The 13,434-nt window shown below is 37.0% G+C and overlaps 1 protein-coding gene across 5 annotated transcripts in view; it reads right to left on the bottom strand.

Moving 5' to 3' along the window:
• LOC117242473 (ecdysone receptor) overlaps positions 1-13,434 on the bottom strand; it is a 191,183-nt gene that overhangs the window by 14,728 nt on the left and 163,021 nt on the right. The window lies entirely within an intron of this gene.

The raw sequence follows: 13,434 nt of genomic DNA, 5'->3' as shown, positions 1-13,434 counted from the left end.
AGCATTAAGTCTCAGACTGGCGATTAATCATCGCTAATTTTCATCGATTAGAATTGTAAACTTATTTACAAAAAAATGTTCGCAAGGCGAATAAGCTAATTAGGATAACTGTTTCGTAAATTAACTTCTTTTCCCAGTTGTGAGTTGGTGGTGAGCGTCTATGAACAGACTTTTACGTAATATTTCTCTTTCATTTTTAGCCGTTCTGCTTATTCTTGCGTTTGTTGTGTAGAACCGATACCAGGTTAGATTAGGTTAGGTTCCTTCATTCTGTGCAACACAGAAATATGAGAGATGTATAGGAAGATCGAGTACGAAGTGACTACGACGCTAGGACAAGATGGACGACTAGCGGCACATCGCTCTAACGCCGCTGACTATCATTCAGGTCTCTGCGAAATCCGGCCGTAGCACGCGAACACAAAACGCGTCTCTCTCTCCTCGGCTTCTCTTTCATTCCCGTCACATTTCACGGGTACTGCGTTTCTTTTCCACGTTAAAATTCATCGCGCGCACCAGGGGGACGCGACTTCAGCGTCCTAGCGACTTTTATGGCTAATAATATCAGACGAATTATGAAATTTGCGTGTTATACTACTCTTATTAGATTACGTTTTCTCAGAATACTCCACATTCGAATTAGTTCTTTTTTGTCAGCGTTCATATTTCCGTCGAGATGAAAGAATATTCCTTTATTCCGATTTTTACATGTTACCTTTATTTTCGCGTTTGTTGTGCATGTAGAATTAATATTAGGTTAAATTAGGTTTAGATTATGTTACTGAGAATACGATAGATTCAAATTTGTACGTGTCTTTCATTTCCATTTCATTTGAGCATTCGTTTTTATATAATTTTTCTTTTTCCTAGATGTCTTTTATTTTCACGTCTGTTATGAATGTGGAATTAGTATTAGGTTAGTTTAGGTTAGGTTAGGTTAGGTTAGATTTGTTTAAATCAAAATATGGCGTAGACTATAGATAAGTTTCACTTTCCATCTTGTTAAAATTTTAAACGTGCCAAATAAATCAATAAATGTATAAGTTATTTAAAAAAATATCGTCTCGAAAGGGCTAGAAATGGTGGTTTGAGCCACTCCTAACCTGACACGTTGCAAAATCATCAGAAGCAGGAGTGCATGCGGCCTTGCCCTACCCTCGAGTCCCTTTAAATGGCGGCACCCATCTCTGTTTCCATTCTGCATGACATATACACGCGCATGTAACTAATAGATGTCATATCCGGTCACGGTATACGATCTGATAAGATCTGGGAACAAAGGGAAAAGACAAGACCAACACGCGACGACCATCCTCGTAATCCCAAGATAAACATGGGTGCAGTTGCATGGAAAAAATATTCCATTGCTCTCTCTATTGCGATCATAATCGTATCTTTCTCTGTTAGTTATATATATAGGGCCACTCGGAAAAAGCCATTTAGCAACTTAAACATTGTAAAATAAAGAATAACGAGGATATCTATGTATTTACGTGAAATTTCATAATTCTTCATAGAAATTTGATAGATCATGCATTTTTAGGAATTCGAATAATTTTTGGAAAATCATGAAATGGTAAAAGTAAGCATTATTTTTTTAAATTCATCTCGATTTGCCATTTTTGTATTCGTTAAGTGGATTTATAGACGTCGAGCGTTTGTTTCCGAAGGATTAAACGTTAATCGCGTAGCCAGTTGACAAAATTGCAAAATTAACAAACGATGAAGTCGACTAGCTTCGCTTCAGCGCTGTGTAATTGACGATTTTCCTCAAATTTACCAAAAATGCCATCAATCTTAGTTTGGTCTAAAGTTGAAGATAAATTTAGGAGGTTCAGTTTAGGATGTATTGTGCAGAGTCTATTGTCTTGCCTGTGTAGGTTGGAAAAAGTCGAGATGGAAGACCAGAGAGACAACAGGGGAGGGCAGAAAGCGCGCACAGGAAATCCATGAATCACCGACGACGAATTTATTTTCGTTGGAATGATCCTACGCAACCGTGGACGACTTCGAAGGCCTCGAAAACTCATTTCGTATTCCCGGTGGGCCGCTCAGTATGTTGAAACTTCAGCCACAGGACTTTAATCCACTTCGTCTTCCCAGATTCCGTCGAAAATACTCGTTCCGCCAACTCTGGTTTCCGCTTTCGAAATTTCGTTTATTTTTCACGCTAATTTCTCCATACCGCTCGAATTCAATGATATCCTGAGATCATCCTCTCAACAGTCGCTTAATTAGGTTTTCAACCAAAAACAACGCCCCTTTTTCTTCGTGAAAATATATACGAAATTAAATTTTGTAGATTTGACAAAAAGTCATTCTATGGCGTTTCTATGCGACGTAATTCTTTGCACAAAATTGAATCAAAAGCGTGGAATGAGTTTTCTTTGTACGAGACGTCGCGCCGTTATGGGCGAAGTCGACTTTAAAGTTTCTGGGCTACGTCGCTGAGCGCCAAGCGCCACGATTTTCAAAATCGATTTTCTCGAAAAGGAAACGCGCTAGCAAAGTATTATCCTATGTTCCCGTTCCAATTTTTCACCATCAATTTCTTTCATTCCAATCCATTGCCACCACGAAAGTAACGCGTAGTTTAATGTAAAAATGAATCGGACCAACTCGAAGCTACTGTAAGAAATCGTAACAACTAATCGTTCGTCCCTCGATAAAAATGTCCATTCGACTCTCACCAGGAGAATCAGTAGAGTCAGAAAGCGACCGATATCGATAAAAACGATCGTTTTCCCAGCAGCGCTCGTCGACTACCATGGAAGTTAATGGAACGTGATGATTTCCAACGTTTCCATTGCAACCACCGGTCCAGCTGAGCGTGACATTGGCCGCTAGCACCGGATAGGATTTATCCTTGAACCGGAGTAGCCACTGTGACTACTGGTCTCCACTGGCTCAGGCAAGAAACTCGAGGAAGGCTGAATGACATAATATCGTTTCAAGAAATATCATCCAGATTATCTTTAGAGAAGCTACCGAACGATGAAAATTCATAAATTTTGTAAAAATTTCCCTAATAGCGAGTCAGAAACTTCAAACGTCCGTTTCCAAAAATGCTGATACCAGATTCTATCTCTTCTGTGAATTGAGAATTTATAGAAATAAAAATTAATGAAATTTTCCATACCGAGGGTTATGTCGGTATCGAGAAGTCCCTAAAAAATTGCAGTAACAAAGATCACTAAGCAATTACCACTAAAGAGCTTTCAAGGAAGAAGAACTGTCACATTAAAATCTAACCTACAATCTCTTCTGGATACGTCGCACGATCATCGTGAATAAAACGACTTGGACATGACTGAAAATGTAAATTAAATGTAAAAATTCTCAACAAACCGGTAACACTATGCCCAGATGGTCCTATGTTACGAACCATCAGTGTCAGTTTGAAAAATTTACGGTTGGGAGGTTTTCATGTCAGTCACGCGTCTTCATTTTTGTTATCACGTTCGCCAAGGACAAAATGGCGGATAATGGAGTTACGCTAGTTCTTTTGCAATACGCTATCGAAGAATTATTGAATCAAGACTGTTAGCCAGGCTTTACGATCCATTCTGATTTACAGGTTGGATCGTGGGCACTCTGTTACGCGAAAGTCGCCACGCGGACGTACCGGATACGGTACTTTTACCGGAGGGAATACCATCTTCGTGCCAGCGCAGAGAAAACGCGCATACCGTCCACCACGTCAGGGTTTCCCAACCTCAAATCTCCTAGGACATTTATTCTCTCTTTTTTCAAACTCGTTTCAGATCCAATCAGAAACTTTTCTAGTCTTGTTGAAGTGCAGTTGTATATGCTGATCATGCAATGCATTCAGAAGAGACTTTAGGTTAGGTTTGGTACTGCGTTACTTAACCTAACAATTTTTGAAGTTTCGAAAGCTCATTAAAACTCATTATACTACAATAAAAATATCTCTTGCGTTATGTATAATATGGAACACTAAATGAAACCAAATTATGAAACTCTAAGATTAACTATACTAATGCAAACTGTTCAATTACGACTCAAGGATACCAATTCCGGGCTAAATTGGAAACAAATAATTTTCAAGCTAAAAAGTCCCTTGATTTTGTCGATATATCGTACGGATATACGGATAGAATAGTTAGAACACAAGACTAGGGATCCCTAGAAATTTCTAGTTACAAACTTATATAACATTATTCATCATCCGTTCACTGCGGATCTGATTTTCATTTTCTACCATGTTCTTTTCATTTCTAAACTTTCACAGTTTGCGCTTCTGGCCGTAATCTGGATTAAATATGTGTCTGGATCCGTTCGATTTGTCACCACTCGTACTAGTGACAAAATGTGACCACCAAGTGTCATCATGTCCCAAATCAAACAGAATAGTAACACGACATCGATTCTCGAGTTGAATAAACTACATGACATGTAGTACTACGTCGTTAGCCGTGAAAGTAATAAATGTGACAAGGAACGTGCGATTAATCACTCTCGCGTCTTGCACTTGCGAAATGTCTATTAGTAACTGGATCTGGTAAGTTGGTTTGGTGCCAATGTGACTCATTTCCAGGTGAAACTGAAATTTTTTCGCCGGCTCGTTCTCACCAATCGGAGATCATTACGACGAAACAAAAACCAACGTAACGTTTGATCTCTAATCACCTATCGATATTTTTGAACCAATGACTAACATCGAGCGTTTTTAATCGCAGTGGAAATAGACATTAATGTCTACACAAGAGCACAGGAAGCAATCACTCAACAAGTTAAAAAAGAAGATCATTTATATCTTAGTAGAATAATTAACAAATAAAATCTATATTGGTTTAGACAAAATTTTAAGACATCGGTCTGTAAAAGATGACAAAATTTGCATCAATTATTCTGTGTATATGTTACAGGTAAACAAGCATATAAATACATTTTTCAACATTCGAATAATAATAACTAGAAAATTAGGGATTTTAATTTTGGTTCAGTGTAAACTTTGAGGCACCAATTTGCAAAAGGAAGTCGAACGATATAATTATCTCAAATATGGCAGCAACCAAAAAATTATAACGGTTGACTATTGTATTATTAATAAATAGAAAATAAATTAAATTGGTATAAATGTGTGATGGTTCGAATTGGACATACAGAATAATTTCAATTGCAAAAAGATACATAGAAAACACATGTCTGCTGTTTGAAACAATGTCTGCCGAAGGAAACAATATACAGATCCAATTGACGCAGAATGGTATTCGAGAGATGCAGCGAGAACGTTCTGAATATAGACCGGTATATTTTAACCCTAGCTACTCTAATTACTATCTGCTTGATGGCCAGCCAATTCCAACTTATTTTCACCGTCATTTTGTTGCAAGTATCATTAACGTCATTTTTCTCCTCCTAACCTCAACTCGTCTACTGTTCCACTTGATGTATCGGATTAATCAAATCCCCTTTCCAACTATCAATCTAACCTTTAACGACTATAATCCTCCTTTATAGTCACCTAGGAGCCGTTGATTTTAAACCACTACATACGTCTCTTCTTTGTTGCTTCAGGGAGGGGGAGGCTACATCGTTGTCACGAGTATCAATTATTTTATTTTATAGTGAAAATAACGAGATTGTTCGTATAGACTTGAAAATTAATAGTACACCACAGAAATATCATCCTTAAGAAACTTCCTGTCATGGTATCCTTTGTTTAAAATTTGTCCATTCGCGAGAACGAAAACGATGAATGACAATAAATGATTGGTTTGTGTAACATGATAATTTAAGTCACCTAATAGTCGCCTAAAAGTAGCCAACATTCAGCCTAAAACGTACCCTTATTAATATTCAATTTCGTCAATTCAAGACAATTAATGACTCGTTTAAGAAACGGTATAATTCCCCGGACGATACTTTCGGAGATATTCAAAGTTCCATCCAACACAATGGAGGCCACTACGCAAACTGTTCCTCGGAACAGATGAATAAACATACAAGTGTCATTTGTAAGCGCAGAATTGTTGCCTGATATTTTTTATAACATGTACAAAGGTTTGCAGAGACTTGTAGAGCGCTCGTTCAAAGTTGAGAACCAGTGCTCCACGAGTTTCTGATATCGTTTCCCGTGTACGTGGCTCGTTACCATTCCACGCACAACTTACCAACACAAAGAAAAGCGCGCTCTCATACGATACACCACTTGATGACCACTGACGACCCACTTCTCCTGTCTGGTCGGTCGTTTTGTTGCTCGACGCTTAATCCTAAGTAGTTTTCCCGCATCGAGGAAAAGTTGCCACGGATTCAACCGCCCGACTATCGAGAGAACGTTTCCGTCGTGTGAGCTGCAGCTTTAAAGCGAGTGCAGCGAGCGGAAATGCTGGGTCCGACTTCAGACGATGAAGATTTTAGCGTCTCTGGTTGGTTTAACGAAGATTGGAAGCATTTTAAGCTTCGTTTTAGCCAGATTCCTCTTACTTTAGCGAGGCGTCTTTAGTGAGTTGGCTGAAGATTTTGAGCACATGAAAGGTAGCTTTTGGCTCGATTCTGCTTGCGATTACTTTATGTTTTAAAGATCAGGTTAGGATTAAGACTCCGACGATCAAGATTTCAGTGTCTCTGGTTGGCTAAATGAAGATTTTAAGCACTTTAAAGTAGTTTTTTTCCTCTTACAGATGTGTCAATTGCTTCTAACGTAAAACAAATTGATTACCATAGTCTTAGCTAGACTGTATAATTGAACGATAACAAGCATCGATATTCCTAACGAGAAAATCATTTTAAAAATCGAAGAAGTATGACAAGTTGATCTAAAGACGCTTAACAGATTTCCTAAATTCCCAAAACTCAAAACCTCAAACTCTGCTAACCTAAAAAATTCGCCAGACAAGATCTCTTCATCAAACTACCGACTAGACAATAAACACGAACCGACTTAATTCCCCACGAGCGAATCGTCACAATCGCGTTCAATTTCATAACTTTAAGAATAGAAATATAGAAATGGAAGCTTCATAGAAATTTGTTTCGTTCAGTGAATACTAAAAATACTTCAAACCCACTGTTATATATTCTGTCTAACGGACAAAGTTAAACCCTAATTTGGGTAACGAAAAGTTATAGAAATTCAAATCACAAGTTAACCTATTGCGCCATGCTCGACCTGAACGATCAATCGAGCGAGATCTACACGTGGACACCTAACCGTAAAGCTTGGTAGATCTCGATTTAGAACAAACTGGCTCGCCTTATAAGGAACAACCTGATACATCAGATTATCGTCCGCTAGACGTTGCTTCCACACGATTGAGTCTCCTCTTTCTCGAGTGAGAGTGACCTACTGACCTCTTCCTGCCTCTTTCTCTTTCCCTCTTACTGCCGCCTTCCACCAATTTGGCCCTTTCCCCAACCCTAACCTCTTCATACACCATGAAACAGGGAATGGAAGGTACACGTGGAAAAAAACGGGCCTAGTGATTCGATGGAGAAATACTTCTCACTTGAAACGATCTTCGGGTGGGTTAAAGATTATGCTGATCCCTGCCAAATAGATTTCATATTCACTTGCTTTGATATTGGTAACGATGAATATAGGGACTTTGTACATAGTTCTTTTTAGAGGATTATGGTTTTGAGGTTAAGTTGTGGTACTTTTTCTAGGTGTCAAATTTAATGGAAGGAATTATTTATTATTTGCAATTATCATTTGAAGATTATAGTTTGTCGATTTTTTTAGGTTCCAAGACAATATTTCTAGACGAATAAATCAGTATCCCTGTATGTATAAATGGTGAAGTGGAAAATATCGAACGCAAGGTAGACGAGTTAACTGACCTGAGTTCAATAAATTAATAAAATTAAGTAAATGTATACGTGTTCTCCCCTCCATTCTTACGGATGAAATCGTTCAGTTTGGGACTCACTTTCGAACGATTTGCACCAACGGGCAGAAACGACACGAAGGATGCAAATTAAATCTAAATATTTCCTTTACGACGTCTAGTAATTACACGGTGGAAAAAGAGAAACGACGTCGCATTACGAGTCTGTGTAATTACGTATCCTCGTGGGGTGCAATTTGCGTGTAATTAACATCATTGAAATGCTCCATTGATACTACTATACCGGTTATTATGCGATTTCATCTGAAAAAAAATGATCGAAGAACGATGTTTCTCTAAAAACGAGGAAAGGAAATAACCTATTGTTGCATAAATCACGTGAAAAAAAGGAAAATATATTATCCTACATGGAGAACTAATTTTTATTTAAAAGGAAATTTACATGGAAAAAGAAAATATTAATAATTAACACGTAACAAAATTTAACTTACAATTAAGTCGAAATTTATGCGAAAAAGGAAATTGTTGGAAATTTAATTCTCATTTTATATCGAAGTATATGAATGCAGGGCAATAAGTAACCCTCTAGTGATAAAGTTGGTTCATAGTCGAGATATAATGGTTTTAAGTTAGTTGATTTAATTCGTAGTCTGGGTTTCATGTGATAAGGATCATAAACGGTATTTATCATCGTGACCTGTGACTCCGTAGTAGCAGTGGAGAGTTAATGAAAAGAACATGAAATGTGCGATGATTTCAACTCGAAATTCAATATAAAACACACGACATTTATAATTAAAAATATTTCTTTATATATATCTAATCCTCGAATTGAAACGTCGCAAAACTTAATTGAAAAGATCTCATTTATTAATTTATTTACAGGAAATAATATTAATTCAATCGAATTCGAAAGACACAGGAGTTAAGTTTAAATATGTATTTTTTTATTTAAATTTGAGTATGATTAATTTTAGATTACTTGCTCTAATAATTTTTATTATACTAGCGAGAAATTTTTTTATTGTAAAGTTATCGAACCATACACGTTGACATCTTATAAAAAGTCTAAGGTTAGTCGAACAAGGTTTACCAAGAAATGTTCCAACGATATTTCTGAGATATTGTCACGGTTCATTCCCCTCGAGCGTCGCAGACGTGCGAACTAGACGAGCAAACCTTCAGAAATTAATGAGACCCCGACAGAAATCCGCGTGCAAACGTGCAAAAATTTCGCGACCGCATCGTCCTTTCACATTCCGTGTCGCACTTGCGATTCTCGGGAACATTCGTAATTACTTGCAAAGAATTACGTGTAATGCTTGCAAATTACGAAACAGATTCCTCATCTTCTTTATCCTTTTCCCGCCCCTTTTTGAATTTAAATTTTGGATTAAAATTTGAATTTGAATTTAAATTGAATTAAAATTTGAATTTGAATTTAAATTGAATTAAAATTTTTTGAATTTAAATTAAAATTGAATTGAAATTAAATTATTTTTTTATATTTAACCAGAGATCTACGAGAAAAAAGGAAATTTCGTCCGGTATATTTAAACGACTAATATTTTTCTGAAAAGCGCTTGCCTAAACCATTATAATAGTTAATCTTCTAATTAAAAGAGAAAACCAAATTTTCAAATATTCCAACTCCCAAAATACCCAAACTTCGAAAACTTGAAAATCCACCTAACCATCCATAACCTAACTCCCCTGGCTTTTAAAAAATGAAATCAAAATTTCCAATAAAATGCCCGATTCCTCGACGAAGTTAAAATAAATAACCAGCGAAACTCTGCAATTTCCAAATATTCCGGCTGCCAAATTTCCCAGGGGTGGAAAAATGTCAAAATTCACTTTTCCATCTACATAACCTAACTGCCTTAACCTGCAAAAAATGAAACCAAAATTCACAATAAAATTTCCAATTTCCAACGATCGCATAGAACAACCCATGGCTTAAAAGATGACAAATCAGACACGTAAAGAAATAAAAATTCCTGCGTCCTCCTCTATCGAGTTTCCTGTTGAGGCAATGGTGAGATTTTACGAGGCGATCAGGAACGAGTTTCGTGTAGTTCCTTTTCGGTCGTGTCCGGCCAGTTTCTACACGTATACGCGTCTAACGGTGCCCAATCGCCGAAACCGTATGGTGTGTCCGTCACAACGGAATATTTACGAATGCTCGTCTATCTAGTACGTTCGTGGGCCTGTGTGCCGCGTGGCGATCGGTATTCATCCGTTCGACTGGAATTCGATGACCCAATTCGAGAGGAACGAACGACCACGTGCACTTCAGCCTCTAACCATTGGTATCTCGATTACAGCGTCGAGGAACGATCCACCACGTGCACTCGATTGCATTCACAGAACGTCTAGGATGGGAAGGAAGAGGAGTCCTCTAGGGTGGATCACCCGTCTCGATTATCGTCGATTAAGTTAGGAGACAGGGCACGATCCTCGACACTTCTGCTGATCGATACGCTCAAGATCGAATATAGGTTAATGATTGACCAGAGTGGCCTCCATCTTGGTATCCATTTTATGATTTTTGATGGAGATTTCATAGATCTACTGAAGCATTATGGTGTAGTAATATTTTTCAAATTGGATATTTGGAAATTAGAAAAGTTAGGTTATATACATACAAGAGTGTAAAAAGTGAATGAATTTTTCATTTTTAGGATATTTTGTAAAATTACTGAAGTATTTGTGAGCATGTTAATAACTTTCCATGTGCATTTTTTTTTCTTACGCTATATAATAAAAATTATCTGGCAATTTACCAAAGATCAACTTGCTATGAATCAAATATCGAAATTAATTCTCTTAAACATTCATCTATTAAAAGAAAATATTCCCTACCGTATTCCAAGTATATTACAAAATAAACAAACATCATCCTGCTATCGAAAATCTCTTTAAACGAGCTAACAAACTCGACTATATCGAATGTGTACCAACCACCTGAAAGTAAAAATTCCCTAGACCCTTCAGAAATAGAACACCGTATAAATCCAGTGTGCGTGTAACGATATAAAAAAAAAAAAAAAAAAAAAAAAAGAAAAAATATCACGAGATAAGAAAATACGACCTGTCTACGAAGCCGTGAATCATTGGCGGGGAGGGAAAAAACCGAAAGACCGTGACCCAGTTTCCGGGTCATCGGTATCGCGACTGCAAACGAAAACACAATGGTTCACCGCGTACATCGCACCGACATATACGTGACGCATCGTGTTATTTAAAGCCGCTGTATGTACATACCTGTGTTGGACAGACGTCACACGATGCAATAAACTCGTGGAGAGAGTGCAAGGATGAAAATAACGCGGCCGTGTGAGCGACGATGGGGAACGTAGAGAGGGAGGACAAAGTTTCCACCCCCGTTCTTTCAAGAAAGTGATCGAACTTTCGTCACAAAGATTTTTCATCGTTGAAGGATCATCGTTTATTTATAAACTTTTACTGCTCGTGACAAATAAATTAGTACTCTTCGACATACTGTTGTTTGGGAATTATTTTGGTGCAAGTTATTTCGTTACTATTTTCCACAAGATGTTGTGGAAAACGTCTGTGGAAAAAGTGTTCTACGTCTATTTCTAATATTTCTTCAAAAATATTAGCCTAGTTTCTTTGAAAAAAATTGTACATATTTTCAATGCCATTAAAAATATGAACTTGTAGTATAATTGTCTCTATATAGCTCTAAGCTTCAATAGTAATAAATTCCAATATTCGTTATATTAATCAGTTTCCAATAGCATATAATAATTTTAATATTAATAAGTTCTTTTATAAATAAATTTCGACATAAAAATATACAAAGAATGGAAATTCAGATTTGAGATACATATTGCTATATGTGGTAACCCTGGTAACCCTGGTAACCCTGAAAGAGAAAATTCCCCACAGTTAACCCTAAAATTATCCACAATGAAGTTAATTTGGCCAGAACCTTTTAATGGCAGGATGTTTGATTAGTATAAAAACAGAGATATTACGAACTTTACGACTGAGATCACGCAATGAAGGTGAAGTTTCGAATAATACACAAGTCATCGTGCATATTATGCTTCGAATGCAGTGATCTGCGGTAATTAAATAACGGGGTCACGAAGGTCGACAGTTAAACAACCCGGGAATAACTTGGTAATTGCACGTTTCGTGTGAATCTGATTTCACGTGTGCACCAAGCGAACAGGAGAACCTTCACCATGGCATGTTCCCTCGTTCAAGGATCGACCATTCTCTGTGGAATACCCTTCAATTATCGAGAGACAGTGTTATGTTTGTTAACACTGTTATTGTAGCAATGATTAATAGTATTAAATGGATTTTTGTGTGTATAAAAGTTGTTTAAAGGGCATATAATATAAGTATTATATTTTATACACTACATGTCCATGAAGTAATAAATAAAAGATGCTGAGTGTCGTTCAAAGAAATTTTTTTCAACTAAAAAAAATATAGAGTTCCGTTCGAGGAAATGTATTTTCAACTAAGAGATACAGGGTTCCATGCCAAGAAATTTCGTCCGAGTAAAAAGTACAGAGTTCTGCCTGAAGAAATCTTTTTCCAAGTAAAAAGATACAATGTTGAATATCCAAAATTTTATTTAAATAAAAAATATAGAGTTCTATTCAAAGAAAATTCATTTGTAATTTTATTCAAAATCCATTAAACCACCCATCCGGGATGTTCTTAGAATTAAACCAAATGAAACTGCAAAACCAATACAAAAATTACGAAGGTACCAAATATTTCATTTATTTAATTATTAAAAAATCTTCTGATCTCGCTCAAATCTATTAAATTACGCTTTCGAAAAATTCATCCAATTAAATCAAACGAAACTACGAAAGCAATCGAAAAATCATCTGGAAACTAAAAAAAAAAAAAAAAAAAAAAATGCATCGTTGGGAAAAGAGCGGATACAGAGAGTCCCAGGAGATTGCCATCGAGGCCACCGGTTGCAACAAGTCCGAGAGCGTTGATAACGTGGCAAAACAGGAAAAAACGATAAAACGACCGAGTCGGGAGATTAAAAACTCAGCGGCAATAGCGAAAAATAAAAATCTATCAACGAGAGGAACGAAAGAAAAGAGAGACGCGTGAAAAATGGCGAAATTGCGCAATTGGCTCCAGGTATGGTGCAAGATGGCGCAATCGATGACGAACGCCATTACCGGGTCCTATGAGGTCGTCGATACTCGTTTTTGGTCCGGCACAATCGGCCTCGACCTGATTTCGTAGAGAAAAAAATTAGGTGAAACTAGGTATGCTTGGTATTTCGAAAAAAAAAGGTACAGTCGCTTTCTAACGAAATCGACTGACGTGTGTAGGTCGATCACCTCTAAGGCCGTTTAATGGCTCACGAAACCTTCAACCCACTCGACTTTCGATCTTTCGAAACTCTTTTGTCTTGGCTCTATTTTACGTCTTTCGGACAACCTTTTATGTCTTCTTTAATATTCCACATTATATTTACGTAAAATTGTACCTTAACCTATTAATTGGAACATTTTCCAACCCATTAAAGACCAACATCTCGTTTACAATATTTTTCGATCAATTTACATTATCGAATTCCGTTTTTTAAACATTCTGGCTATGA

This window comes from Bombus vosnesenskii, unplaced genomic scaffold (genome assembly GCF_011952255.1).
Source record: "Bombus vosnesenskii isolate JDL3184/JDL3185 unplaced genomic scaffold, Bvos_JDL3184-5_v1.1 scf7180000016274, whole genome shotgun sequence".
NCBI classification, from domain to species: domain Eukaryota; kingdom Metazoa; phylum Arthropoda; class Insecta; order Hymenoptera; family Apidae; genus Bombus; species Bombus vosnesenskii.
Note: the sequence above shows the minus strand (reverse complement) of the source record. Positions and strands in the feature narration are given on the sequence as shown.